The 15,746-nt window shown below is 41.5% G+C and overlaps 1 pseudogene; it reads left to right on the forward strand.

Moving 5' to 3' along the window:
* Positions 1-1,038: 1,038 nt before the first annotated feature.
* On the forward strand, positions 1,039-13,503 carry LOC121454993 (annotated as a pseudogene).
* Positions 13,504-15,746: the final 2,243 nt, after the last annotated feature.

The following is a 15,746-nucleotide window of genomic DNA, read 5'->3' on the forward strand; positions in this document are numbered from 1 at the left end:
CAAAGAAAAACATATAGTTATCCTCCTGGCTATGGGAAGTAGACAAAATTGCCGGGGAAAAAATTGGGATCTTGGGGGTGGGGTGGGATGGGGGTAAGGAGAGATGGGGAGAGAAAAATGAGAAGGGGAGGATGGGGGGAACTTGGGGAAACAGGATGATTGGGATAAAGGAAGGTTGGATAGGGGAGCAGGGAAGCACAAATCTTAGTTAAGGGAGCCACCTTAGGGTTGGCAAGAGACTTGAACCTAGAGTGGCTCCCAGGAGCCCAAGGCGATGTCCCCAGTTAGTTCCTTGGGCAGCTGAGAATAGGGAACCTGAAATGACCCTATCCTATAGCAATACTGACGATTATCTTGCATATCACCATAGAACCTTCACCTGGTGATGGATGGAGATAGAGACAGAGACCCACACTGGAGCACCGGATTGAGCTCCCAAGGTCCCAGTGAGGAGCAGAAGGAGGGAGAACATGAGCAAGGAAGTCAGGACCATGAGGGGTGCACCCACCCACTGAGACAGTGGGGCTGATCTATTGGGAGCTCACCAAGGCCAGCTGGACTGTGACTGAAAAAGCATGGGATAAAACTGGACTCTCTGAGCATGGCGAACAATGAGGGCTAATGAGAACCCAAGGACAATGGCACGGGGTTTTGAACCTACGTAATGTTCTGGCTTTGTGGGAGCCTAGCCAGTTTGGATGTTCACCTTCCTAGACATGGACAGAGAGGGGAGGACCTTGGACTTTCCACAGGGCAGGGAACCCTGACTGCTCTTTGGACTGGAGAGGGAGGGGGAGAAGAGTGGGGGAGGAGGAGAAGGGTGGGAGGAGGGGGAGGGAAAGGGGAGGCTGGGAGGAGGCGGAAACTTTTTTTTTCTTTTTCTCAATTAAAAAAAAAAGAAATGGAAAGAGAAAAAAAAGAAAAAGAAAAAAAAGACTAAGGAAGGCTGGTTAGCAGAAGAAAACCGCTGTGCAAGGGCCTTAAGGTAAGATTGCAGAGAGCAACATTCATACAGAAAAAGATCAGAGAGGCGGCATGATGGTGAATAGAGAAGAAACAGGTCGGGGAATGAATGAGGACCAGAGACAAGAGCCTCAATCCTCTCCTCCATCACAAGTCACTCGATGTGTATTTGGAAGCCCCTGAATTAAGCGCCAAGAGCGCTGATTATTGGTTTCCCACATTCCAGACACATGATCAGAGCTAACTTAAGGTGATCAATGTCCAGCAAAACACATAGGGGAGACAAAATCACTCTTCAAAAGACCCTCTCTCTTTCGTGTTTCCATAGACCTTGATTCCAATTTTCCCTTACTTCATCTACTCATATCTAGACATATCTGTGATGAACACAGGCTTGCTTTGCACCTTACCTAGTAAATGCTTTATTTTTCTCAAATGTATGTATATTGAAAAGTGTATGTGTGTACACACACACACACACATATATATGTATATATACATATACATATATACACACATATATATATATATATATATATATATATATATATATATATAATAGCTATGCTCACTTCAGTTACCAAAGCTCTGATGACCTGAAAATAAGACCCAACTACTCGGTGACTGGCAGTTCCTCTAAGTTCTGCTAATTTCCGTTTTTCTAAACATAACTGGTTCAGCTACTCTGATGAGTATCGGTGAGTCTTCTGGACATAGGGGTTGGGTTTGCTAACCACTGTAGTAGATTTATAGCACAGTGCCTGAGGTGCCCAGTTAAGGATGGTTTTGTTTTCCTTGGCAGCAGTCTAGTGTGCAGCTACATAACAGCGGCTTGCGTATTCAAGGTCCTTAGCACTCCTTCACTCTCTTTAACTCTCAACACAAGCTTTTAGCTGTGTAATTGACCATGGTCTCAACTTCTTCACTCATAAATTAGTCTAATAGGCTCCTCGTGGAACCTGAAGGAGCCACTTCTTCACTGGTGGATTCTCTGGAATCTGAGACAATATGAAAATTTTATCTCTGTCTTAAGGGTTCCCCTTTTATGCAAAACATCAGTAACAGAAAAAAAAAAGCAAAAGAAAATCTTCTCTAAGCAGAATTGCAGAAGGAGGACTGAGAGAGTAGTGAGCCAGCTAGACAAACTGTGGGGCTTTCATCTCAAATCAGAGCCCCCAGGGTAGGAACAGTGTTTGCAGCAGTGTCTGCCTGAGCAAAATTACAGGGGACGCTGGTTTCCAAGACATAGGCTACAGTTTACCTATGTCAGGCCAGCTGCTGAGTGCTACATTCCTTCTTCTGCTGAACTATATGGGCTTCCCAGGGAACCCAAAGATTTCCTTGTTGTCTCTGCCTCTGGTGAGAATTGAGGCCCTGGTGCCATTCATTCATTCTGGAGCCTCAATCAGTATTTGCATAATCAATGTTACCTTCCTCAAAGATTGCTGGGCTTGGTCTAGTAATTACATGTGACGGATGGAGAGGTCAGTGGAGACTGACCAGTAGCTTTTCCTGGAACCTTAACATTGAATAGAAAATTATGCCGGGCAGTGGTCGTGCATACCTTTAATCCCAGCACTCAGGAGGCAGAGGCAGGCGGATCTCTGTGAGTTCGAGGTCAGCGTAGTCTACAAGAGCTAATTCCAGGACTACACAGAGAAATGTTATCTCAAAAAACCAAAATACACACACACACACAAAAAGAAAGAAAGAAAGAAAGAAAGAAAGAAAGAAAGGAGGGAAGAAAATTATGTCAGATACCACAATACCAGGGCTTTTTTAGCTAGACAGAAGGCTACAGCAGCCAGAAGGAAAGTTTCTAGTTTTAGATTATCAAAGCAGTCAATGAAGAATACTTCCTTCCAATGTATCGATTGTTCGTCTATGCAGAGTGAAGATGTTTGCTCTTGTGCTTTTTTTGTTTGTTTGTTTGTTTTTTGAGGTTCTCCAGTTTGGTCACTTCTCAAAGTCATCTGCTTAGCTGTATTGACTAATTACAGAGGAATGACTCAGGAGACTCTATGTATGGCTAAGCTGAATAACAGGGACCACGTTTAGCTATTGCATTTACATTAGCCAAAAACTCTCCATAGTTAAGAGCAATTGTCGCTCTTGCAAAGGGCCTAGGAAGGGTTGTCAGCACACCACGACAGCTGACAACCACCCATAACTCCAGTCACAGTTTCAAATCCAGGCTCTCCGATGTCCTTTCTAGTCTTTGTAGACACTAGGTATTCATGTGGTGCAATACACACATGCAAGCAAACACATACATATTAATTTGTTATTCTTTAAAAAAATAAAATAGTCACAAATGGACAAAATATATGAAGTCTCAGTTTACAAGACACTGGACATAACAGAACTAAAGGCAGTGATCTCAGGGACATGGACAGGATAAGGGTAGATAAGCATTATAGTGGTCCTATCTCACAGTCAAAAAAAAAATGCTTCCAGCCTCTGGTGCAAAGTGGAATTCCATGGACTATATGAGCTAAGCAAGAAAGATGGGAATCTGATGATGTTTAATTGGTAGGATTCTCAAGACAGAGGCTCAAAGAGAAAAGAAAGAGTGAGCAAGCAAGGGAGTAAGAGGGCATACATAAGCACCAGAAGAGGATCATGAGCAAACTTTAGGGGGCTACAGGGTACCTTTGAGTTGCTGGCCAAAGCATTAGGTGCACACACACACACACACACACACACACACACACACACACACGAGAACAAGCGGGGTGGGCAATAGAGACATCTTAAAACAAGTATCTGAGTTTCACACAGGGCCAAAAAATGGTGTCTGTTCCCAACATTCAAGGGTCAAACAGGTTTTTGCAGCAGGGAAATAATTAGTCTTGGGCTGATAACTGTCCCGGTCCTGGCTAACACATCTCTAGCAAGCAAATAAGGAGAATTAGACTGTTTTCAAAGAACTTAACTACATTCCAGAAGTACCCAGAACTATTTGTAAAAGTATCAAAAATATCCAGTCCTCAACAAAATGGAGATGAGAGCAAGGGAGAGGAAGACAGAAGAAGAAAAGGAAATTATATTAAAGGCAAAAGAAGAAATATATAAATATATAAAATGAGGAGATGAGACAAATAGCTAAAACTGACTTAGAACTGACACAAGCACTAGAATTAGCCAAAACACTAAACAAGGTACCACAACTATATTCTACATCAAGTAGAATAAAAACAACTAGGGACATAGACGATATAAACAACCAAAGCAAACTTCAGAGGTGAAAGCAACAATGCCAGAAGTTCACTGCTTCTAATTCATTGCTTGAAAATAACATAAGATCACATATGGCAAAAGAAGATAAAAATAAATAAGAAAAGACTGCAAACAATAGATTTAATATGAAAAGAACAGAGTCAAGGTGACAATAGTAAAGGGGCAAGAGTATGAACGGGGGAAAAAAATCAAATGAGAGCCCCATGGAGGACCAACTATTTGTACACTCACAAAATACTGAACAGAATATAACACCCAGAAAGAAATAAAAAGTTGATCAGTACACTGTGAAGACAGAAGATTACAAACCATTCGAAATGAAACAGAAAGAGGAACATGTAAATATACATATACAAACCAGCGTTACCCTGTGGGCTATCTTCCAGCAGCCTATCCAGTTAACTACAGTACCCAAGGTGTGCCTGGGGGTGGGGTGCGGGGTGAGGAAGAGACTCAGGGAAGAATACCTGAAGAACTCAGTCTGAAAAGTTCCCAATAGTTTGAAGATAATGAAACAAATATGCAAAGAATTCAAACAACTTTCAGCAAATAAACATAAGGACACAGCGTAATAAAACTTTTCACAAGCAATAATAGGGTTGCATCCTAACGTCAGGCAGAAGAGGGGATCTTTCCGGGAAGAACGGAAATAAGGAAGAGAGCACGTGGAGGGATAGAAACAGCACAAGGGAAAAATGGGAGAAAACATGAGTGAAGATGGTGGTTCGCACTTTAAATTACTTAAAAGAAGCCATATTGTCTCAACCCAGGATTGTATAACCATTGACAATGCCTTTCAGAAAGGAAGACAAACTAACATTTCACACTCAAATACTGGAAAGGCGTTTTGACAGCAAATCTTTAGCATAATAAATGTTAAAGGAAGTCCTTCAGATGGAAGCCTGCATTTATTAAAGAGGAACGGAAATGGCAGCTACACAGCAAATATGTGACGGTTTTCTGGTTTAAATCACATTAAGAAGATAACTAACTGATCCCCACTGACAATGAGCTACGAAGAGGGCACCAGGAAGCAACAATTGCTGGGGAGACCACGGGGGAGAAGCTCAAAAGCTGGGCAATGAGCTTGACCTGAAACTAGTGTCCATCAGCAAGCTACATACAGCTCATGCGACAGCACTTCCTGAAATGGAAGACAAGACAGTTATATTTCCGACACAATACCCCTAGTAAACGGATCAAGCCAAGACCGAATGTTCTAGACAATTGCATTGAAATTAAACAGGTTTTGGCAACACTTAGAGGAGTAAATGATAAAATGGTAGACAGCAACAGCGCAGGTACCCCTTCATTTAATCCATCGCTGACACATCCTTTGCAGCCACCTGAACATATGTTGCAAGATTATACCCATGAGTGACACAGCCAAAGCAAACTCAATGGCAGCGACAGCAAAGGAGAATCGCATGGGATCAGTCTGAAGGACACAGAGCCACATAAAAGAGGGTCAGGAGAAATCAATGGCGGAGCTGAACTACTTGTGAAAGATCATGACCGCCTTCAAATTCAGATAGCCTGATAGAGGAAACCATAAAAACCACTGCTATGGCAACAAAAGACAATATGGCTCCACAGAGAGGAATGCTCAAGTCAATTCATAGCAAAATGAACATGTGGTTTAGCGATTTCCTCCAGTGAACAGCCTGATTCACTGGGTCAACCTTAGGAAGAATCAAAATCCCATTCGTCTTCAGTGGTGTGGCTGGCATCTGTACCGTCCCATTGCTGCCCTGTGCTTACTAACACTGGCAGGACAGCTCCGGGGACTCTCCACAACAGCCACCTTCATTCATGCCCTGATCTGGAATAAAAAACTAGGAAGGGAGAACGCGCTACCCAAGTGTTAGCCTACTGCAACGATGAATTCAAATCCGAGAACAATGGTGTTGTGACCTAGCTGGACCAAGTGGACGCCAGTTTTCTGGGCTACTTTGCAAACACACGTTGTTCTTTTCTTTGGGTTGGTTGGGTTATTTGATTGTTTTGAGATAGGGTTTCCCTGTGTAGCCTTGGCTGTCCTAGAACTTTCTCTAGACGAGCCTAGCCTTGAACACACATTGCTCTTCATTTTAAAATAAAAACAAATAACAAAAAAAAAAGGTTTTCATCTGTTTTTTGTTTGTTTGTTTGTTTTTCTCCTGAGGAGGTATATAAGCAATTGCAAATAGAGGGCTCAGGTTTCAGTGAGTGTTGAAGCCTGGTAGCCCCTGTGCCCTGTGGCTGGACTCCTCTCTCACAATGCTAAGCTTTCCAGAGCCAGACTGTTCTACTTCTATCCCTCAAGACTGAAGTAGCAGCCACCCTGTGCTAGGTGTGAATCTATTCATCCCAAACCTGTTAGGTTCCTCCAAACCCTCAGGCGAGGTCTCACTGCTGAAAGTTATGACTCCCAGCACCCAACTGTCTCCCAGCACCCATCTCCTAGACCGGGTCCCGACAGTGCCAGAATTATAAACTACCCACCAAGATGCCTTCACGGCAGCCAGGCCTCAGTATCTATCAAGTGTGTCTAGTTAGTATGGGGCTCCTCAATAATCCCGAATGATTCGTTGCACCCCAGGGCTATTGATTGTGATGTCTCCTTTTAATCTGTTGGCTGAGAATTCCTTTAAAAAAAAGTTAAATTTTCCTACTGTAACCTTAAAGATTTGGGGAAGTGTTTCATTTGTTAAGTTCTCTCATGGGGCTGCAACTTCCCCACCCCCACCCTGACAAAGAATTACAGGCAACTAAAGAATGCGGAGAGCGGCAGAAAAGTGCCTTCTGCGGGAACGTGTTTGCTGGTCCATAACTTCATAACTCAATACCAAGTAGTGACATCATATACATACAAGTAACAATATATGGACTGAACAGATTGTATTTGCATTTATAGGGACACATATATACATACATATATGGGCATACATATATGTGTGTGTGTATATATCTGTGTGTATATATATATATATATATCACAACAATTAAAGAAAAAGAGGCCAGAGGTCATTAAGTATATTAATTTAATGTAATTTTATCATTTATTTTTAAAAATTCAAGGTATTGGCTGGGCGGGGGTGGTGCACACCTTTAATCTCAGCACTCAGGAGGCAGAGGCAGGCAGATTTCTGTGAGTTTGAGGCCAGCCTGGTCTACAGAGCGAGTTCCAGGACAACCAGGGTTACTTAGGGAAATCCTGTCTTGACAAAAGAACCAAAAAAATTAAAACAACAACAACTAAAACAACCCTCTCTTAGTAAATAAGGCAACAATGCCTGTCATCATCTGTATTAAACATTGTATTGGCGGTTCAAACCAGTGCAAAAAGGAAAGAAAAACAAATAAAAGCTACGCAGGTGGGAAAGGAAGAGTAAAACTCCTGTGCACAAGCCAGTGCGCTCGTCTGTGTACAAAGCTCTTTATGGAAATCTAAAGCTATGGACTGAGCTCAGCAAGGTTAGAAAACTAACACATAGGGGGCCGAAGAGATGGCTGGCTCTGTGGTTAAGACCACAGACTGCTCTTGCAGAGGATCCAACTTCAGTTCCTAGCACTCATACTGAGTGGCTGACAACCAATACCTCTGGCTTCCATGTGAATCCACAGGAGTATGTGGCCATGCGTGCGTGTGTGTACGCGCATGTACACACACACACACACACACACACACACTCACACACAACTAAATAAAAATCTCTTTTTTAGAAATGAAAATTAACATGTAAGAATCAATTATGTTTCTACCCAGAATCTCCAGGTAATCTGGAATTCCCTGGAGAGCCACCACTCAATGTCTTTCCATATGTGGCTCAGTGGGCAGATCTCACTGAAAATCAGTCCACCCCCTGCCTCAGTTATAAGTGTCCTTCACACAGTGAGGGACAATTTGTTTGAAACAAAACAAATATATAGTACAAGTACAGAATATTTAGGGATAAAATTTATAAAACATGTGTATGGCTATACATTGAAAGAGGCAAAAATATTGCTGAGAGAAATTAGAACTCATAATGCCATATCTGTAAGAGCTTCTCAGTTAGGTATCAATTCTCCCAGTTTTGTTCTTGTTTTGTTTTTACAAGTTAAATATAATGCTCATAAAAAAAAAACTCTCAGCAAGCTCCTTTGGTGACATTGGCAAATAGGTTTCATAATTCATGGAAATGCAAAGAATCTAATCACATTGGCATCTGAAATAAAGGAATAATTTAAACACGAACACCACCCCATTCCATGACACTGTAAAACCACAGTGAATAAGAACATTCAGTATGCTTTTGGTCTCAAAATAGAAGAGTACGCCAGTAACACACAAGACTCAGCACAGAAATGTGAAAAGCAGTATTTGACAAAGAGATAAGGGCAATTTAATAAAGAGTCGTCAGTTCCATAAATTTTGATCTTCCAACTGGATATAAATACAAAATGCATAATATCTAAGATAATATACGCGCTTAAAAAATCTTTGTATCTTTGGATACAGTTTAGACAAGGATTTTTTTCTTCAGATGTGACACTGAAAGGACCATTTATCTAAAAACAAAACAATATCAGGACTTTTAAAATTGGACCAGCGAAATGGCTCAGCAGTTAAAGGCATTTGCCACCAAGCCTGAGGTCCTTGGCCCAATCCCTAGGGTCCACACGGTGGAACTAGAGAACGGACTCCTCTGAGGATTCCTGACCTTCACATACATTATATGGTAAATGCGCCCACCTACATACTCACGCAAATCAGTGAATAAGCTTGAAAAAAAGTAAAGGTTTTCTTTGAAAAGCATTTTAGAAGAACAAACAGGATGCTAGAGAAAGTGTTACAAATCACATTGAAAGACAGAGTACAGTACACAAGCTCGTGAAAACCTGTACATCATTGGCCACTGGGAAATGTGAACTAAACCTGCTGTGAGACACCATCACAGGCCTTTGGGTGTGTCTATTATTAAAAGGACTAATATTAAATTTGGTAACGATGTGGAGGAACTCTAATTCTTACATGCTGCTAAGAGAATAAAATGGCATAAGCACTATTAAAAACATTGAACCATCTCTTAAATGTTATGCACGTATATGACCTAGTTATTCTACTTTATATATTTCTTTCAAAGAAATTCAAAAGTATGCCCACATAGCAACTTTTACATGGAATGTTCATGAAAGATTGATTGATAATAGTCCCAGATTTGAAAGAATTCAAATATCCATCAATAGATAAGGGCTAATTTGCCATTTATCTGTATTTGTCATTTATCTGTATAATGAAATACTAGTCAAAATGAGTGAACTCTTTTACCCAGCAATCTGTTTGAATCTCAAAATTATTGTAACTGATAGAAGAAAAATTAAAGTATCTATTGATCTTGTTTACATAAAATTTTTGAAAATGCAGATTATTTTTAATTGTTTTTATTGACCTATATATTTCTCTCCACTCCACTCCCCTTTTTTCCCCTCCCCTTCTACCCTTTCCCAAGTTTCCTATGCTCCCAATTTACTCAGGAGATCTTGTCTTTTTCTTCTTCCCATGTATTAGATCCATGTATGTCTCTCTTAGGGTCCTCTTTGTTGTGTAGGTTCTCTGCGATTATGATTGTAGGCTGGTTTTTCTTTGATTTATGTCTAAAAGCCACTTATGAGTGAGTACATATGATATTGTCTTTCTGGGTCTGGGTTACCTCACTTGATATGATGTTTTCTAGATCTATCCATTTACCAGCAAATTTCAAGATGTCATTATTTTTTTTTCCACTGGAATCATTGCATCATGATAGAAATCATATCAGTGGCTGTCTGGAGGTGGGGCTAGAAGAGTGGGGTGGCACACTTCTAAAAGGCAAGAGAAGAACCTCCTAGGTAACCAATGTGTTCATTACTTGCATTGAAATGGTGGTCTCATATGTGTACATCAAAAGTTATGAAACTATTACAGATATGTTTAGCTCAGATGTTCAACATTAATAACATTGTTCTGAGGAAGGAGAGAATCTCTGGGATAGGGGTCTATGCATTTTTAAATATTGTATAAATGTTAAGAGGGAACCACTGACTTAAAATGGAGGACTGAAGAGGAGAAGCAATGGCTGTCCCACAGAGGGTTTAATGCACACTCATTTCCTCAACAGTCCTCACAGACATCAAGGCCCTGGCTCTAGTTCATCTCTGATACTGAATTACACCCTAGCCAAGGGGTGCTGACGATGTTGCTAGACTTTGTGAGGTATCTTTAGCATCCTACTTCCGTGTTTCTTATGGTCCCATTTTATCTTGTCATTTTAGTCCATCAAAGAACATTTGCTTATATATCTATCTGACTGTCATTTGTCCTATAAACATAACTTACTATAATAGTTTAAAATACAAATAGAATAGAGAAACATCAAACAGTTTTTTTCGGGGGGGCTGGGACTCTTTTTATAAAAACACAAGACAAGCATGTGTTTCTTTCCTCAAACCTCATTCACAATTTCTACAGAAGGAAATGGGTTTTTTGTTTGTTTGTTTGTTTGTTTGTTTTGTTTGTTTTATTTTCAGGAGACACCAGAGAAGATTATCAGCTCATCGTAGATCTCTCAAACTATATACACTAATACTTGCTTTCCAAAGAAAAGCCCCACAAAAGAATGGTGCAGTAGAAATTAGCTGTCTGTCTAGAGGTTATTCAGGTATGATGGGAATCCTGATGAGACCCAGTAAACTACAGTAGCATCTCATTTGTTTGACTCATTACCGCAACAACAACAAAAACAATCTAGAGATATACCTAGGCATCTGTGAAGTTCTTTGGCAAGAAGATGAATGGGTGGAAAAGAAGCCTCATGTAAGACAAACTCACACAGCAATGTCAAGAGCAATAGCCCCAGCTAAGACTCCTGGTAGCACTGGATGCCTGGTCTACACTGGCCAAGTCTGAACTGTGATCAGATTGGTGAGTACCCCATCAGAGAGCTTTCATCCAGTGACTGATGGAGGAAGACTCAGAGACCCAAGGCCAAACCCAAACATAAGGCTGAGCTTGGGAAGACCTGCTCTGGAGAGGAAGGAGGGTTTGTAGGAGCCAGGGGGTGGGGGTGGGGTCAGAGACATGGCAGGAAAACCCATAGAAATGGCTAACCCGGCTCATGGGAATTCACAGACTGAATTGACAACAAAGGAGCCTGCCTGGGACCTAACTAGGCCCTCTGCACATAAGTGACAGCTATGCACCTTGGTCTTTTCCTGGGACTCCTGACAATGGGAGCAGGGACCTGGTGCTTTGGCTGGCTCTTAGGAACCTATTCCTTATGCTGGATACCTTCCCCAGCCTGAATACAGGGGGAGGTGTTTGGTCTTAAAGCAGCAGTTTGATATTCCATGCTTTGTTGATAGCCATGGGAGGCCTGCCCCCTTCTGAGTGGATACAGAGTAGGGGTACATTAAGGGGGGGAGGGGAGGGGGCGAGATGAGGGAAGGCTACAGGCAGGATGTAATAAATAATTCAATTTTTAAAAAACTAACAAGCCAGATGCTAATTTAGGTTCTGATTTTTGTTTTCCTGATAAAAAATGAGCCAAGATAGGAACGTAGGAGTTATTTTTATCATTACAAAAATTCAAATACAAAAAAAAAAAAGGGTGGAGATCAAAGGACCCGTGGAGAAGGCTTTGGCTAGCATAAACCCTGAGAAGTTGCCAACAGCGGCATCTGTGCTGTGGTGGGTGGGATTTGGGCTTTCTGAGACCTGAGTCATCACCTATGAAGGCACCTCGGTGCCTAGCAGCTGCCCTTCCACATGGCCCTGTTAAGTTCCCAAGTTCCCAGTGACATTGCCAGCCCTTCATCTTAACACAGAAACAATGTGTCTAACACAATGCAATTTTTCTTTTCCCCTTCTTCACATCCAGGTATTAGCCTCTCTCCCCTTTACAGTTAAACTTAGAAACAGCAACAACAAAACAAAGCTGCAATTGTGTCCCAGCCGCTCCTCTCTTGGAATGTACTTTCCCACACCATACTGCTGTGTGGTAAGTATGAGATCATAACATAGCAGAGCAGTGGCAAGCATAAACTCCGTGACCATAGAATCGCGACTCTTCCCTGAGCAAGACGTCTGAGCAAGTTATTTGTCTTTCCTTGGCTTGGCTTCCTTACTTACTATAAGGATAATAATAACAGCATTTACCTCTGGGGTCCTTGGGAAGGGGGATGAGCTCTATGGGCACAGCTCTTGGAGCGACAGTGATGGGCACATGGTGTGTGCTGTTGGCTATTGTTATGGTTGACCACACTTTCCACCTCCCATCATCCCTAAATCCCTTCTTTGACACGCTCCTAGTTTTCTGTCCTTCCTAGCCAATCATCACCTTTTACCTGTTTAGGAGTTTCTTTTATTCTGCACACTACACAGGCTGAGAACAAGGTCGCTTCTCATGCCACCAAGTGGAGTACCTCAGCAGTCCAAACACGGTGCCGAAGGCCTGGAGGATTCCTGGGGAGCCAATGGTCATCTGTCCAGACTAGAAAGTGGCAGGAGCTGAACCGAGATAATATTGAAAGATGGAGGCAGCAACAACAGAATGGACTCACTCAGCAGTAAGAAGCAAGGGCTACTCACAGACAGCATGCTTTTGCCTTGGTCCTCTTCATATCAAGTCTGCTCCCAGAAGCCACTGCTCACTCTGGAGCAGGCTCTCCCCACCCCAAGTTAATCCTTCCTATCAGACCTGCATCCATGTGTCCTTTGCTGATTCAAGATCCAATCAAGTTACAACCTAGACCAGTGGTTCTCAATCTTCCTAAAGCTGTGACCCTTTAACAAAGTCCTTTATATTGTGGTGACCCCCCCACCACAAAATTATTTTGTTGTTACTTCATAACTGTAATTTTGCTACTGTTATGAATCATAATAACTGGTCATGACCCACAGGTTGAGAACAACTTACCTATCCAATCAAACCCTCCAAAGTTTGATTTTATACCAATTGTTCAGTCAATGGATTCACCATCTCTCCAGGTGCCCAGGTTAGCAACATGAATGATAGTTTGATTTTTATCCATCCTTTTGCACACCATAATCCATTGCTCAGTAAGTCCAACCTTGAATCAATCTTTAACTTATAACTACTTATAATTCCCTAGTCAAGGCTACCTCCATTTTCAGTCTGGATTATGACATATGGGAGAGAGGGAGATCCAGTTCATCTTCCTTCGTTCAGTCTGTTTTCTTTCCACACAGTTCTTTGCCACGAAACTTCATTAAAATACAAATTAGTTCCCACTCTGTGTCAGATTTTCCAGTCGCTTTCCCTTGTCCTTAAAATCTAGCTCTCTGGACATGCTGCAGACGGCTCCTCCAGATCTGAATATTCTCTCACCATTTTTGCCCATTTATAATCCACAGAGCAGTAGGTAAGGTGACACTCAGTATCCTGGGCTTTCCAAATTGACTCTCACTTTCAGACTCACCTTCTCCTTCCCACACCCACTCCCTGACCACCATTTAGGTAATTCCTACCTGACTCAAGTGATACTTACCAAATCTAACAAATTTAGTCATCATTCTGATCATGATGGCTGGTTTTATATCTATTTAAATTTCATTTTATCATCATTGATTATGAGAAGGTTTCATATTTTGTATTACTTATTTGCAATATCTCACAGGTCCCCTCATTGATGATGTAAGCAAAATCCTAGACCTGTCTGCTTTTCCTCTCTGTAAAGCTTACCTTTTAACAACTACACAATGGCTTTACTGTTAACTCATTTCGCTTATCCTGATTGGTAATGAAATTGAGGCAGAGAAAGATGAAGTAACTTATCAGCAGGGAATAGATGGACATTTGCCTTAGTCCATGCCCTCAAGTACTCTCCAGTAAGCTAGAGGCTTTATCCATTTGTATGCCCTGCTAACTAAAGTCCTTGCAACAACACCTGGAGCAAGGCAGATCTTCAACAGAAATGTGATAGCCTTGGCCAAAACCCAAGTGTCTGAAGACTTCCAAACTAAGTTTCTCACAGGTCCTCATCTTAGGAAGTGGGGAGATCAGCCGTAGCTACCCCAGCAGATCAAAACGCATGAGAACAAGGCAAGCTGGGTTTGCTTTTCAGACTAGCTGCCGACTAGTTCTTTCATGGTGTCCTTTGGGGAGAGAACACAAACTCTAAGCTAAATGTGATTAGGACGGTTGAAGTTACCTGAAACACAAGTTACCTCATTCCTCGCATCACAGGATTCCTCACAACACAAGAGTCAGAATCTTGATGAACATTTTAGCCTGCTTACCCACTGCCGTTTTATTATTTGTGCTAGCTCCGGGATCTAGATGAAGGCCAGGCATATAATAGGGACTTAAAAATACTTGTTTGAATGAATGAACGAATGGAGTGGCATTCTTGCTGATGTTTCAATAAAAGACTTGTAATGAAAGAAACACATCGAACCAACTCCAGGCAGCATTTGACACAACTGAAAGTTTCTTCCTTGAGATTTTCCTTTCCTGTGTCGTTTGGAGTCCTTGTCTCTTCTGGAATCTAAAGAATTTCTTACACCTTCTTCTTGATTCTGACCTCTTGTTCTCCTCCAACATTCTTATCTATATATTAATGTTTTTCCAATTTCTGATCTCAGCTTTTATCTGCTCATGAGCTTGACAGACTTGTGCTCAATTCAACCATTGACATCCCCATGATAAGATCAAACTCATTGTGTTCAAAATAGGAATTATCATCACTGTTTGCCCAAGCAAACAAACAATAAAACCAAAATGTAGTAGTAGGAGCGGCGGGGCTGCGTCCCCACCACCCCGGCTGCCTGCTAGCTTATGCCCCAAAATAACAACACACAAATTGTATTCATTTAAACACTGCTTGGCCCATTATATCTAGCCTCTTCTTGGTTAACTCTCTCACCTGGACGAGCCCATTTCTAATAATGTGTGTAGCATCCCAAGGTGCGCTTACCAGGAAGATTCTAGCCTACATCCATCCTGGGTCGGAGCTTCATCGCGTCTTTTAAATGAACTACACAATCACGATACCTTAATCAAGATCAGAAACACATATACATATAATAAAATTGACCTTAAATTAATATCAGTAAAAAGATTCATATCAATGCAAATTATTCACATCTATATCATCTCCCACTTTAAATGTAAAAGTACATTTATAAACAATATTTGGGAATATGGGTGCAGTTTTTTCTCTCCAAACTGCTTCCTGCTGAATGGGGCGTTGTTAATTAGGCCTTTCATGGTATAACCTGTGTGCTAGTTTCATCTTAGTTGGCAGTTGAGCGAAGCAATTTTCTGAAGGTGTTCACAGCAATCCTTCAGGAGGGCATGGCCCATCATACCATATTGGGATAGAGGCAATCCACAGACTCTCACCCTCTGTGAAAACAAAATAAGAAACTCCTTTCCAAAGCATCATGTCCTTAGATCCAAATTTCAAAGTCAAGGCATTTTCAAAATATCTATGTTGGATTAGTTCAGCAGCATTTATAAACAAATATCTTTTAGCAGCTGTTACTCCTTCCTCAGCATTCTGACAATTCAAACAGAGCA

Source organism: Microtus oregoni, unplaced genomic scaffold (genome assembly GCF_018167655.1).
Source record: "Microtus oregoni isolate MIOR12 unplaced genomic scaffold, Mior012 000013F_ref0000133, whole genome shotgun sequence".
Taxonomy (NCBI): Eukaryota; Metazoa; Chordata; class Mammalia; order Rodentia; family Cricetidae; genus Microtus; species Microtus oregoni.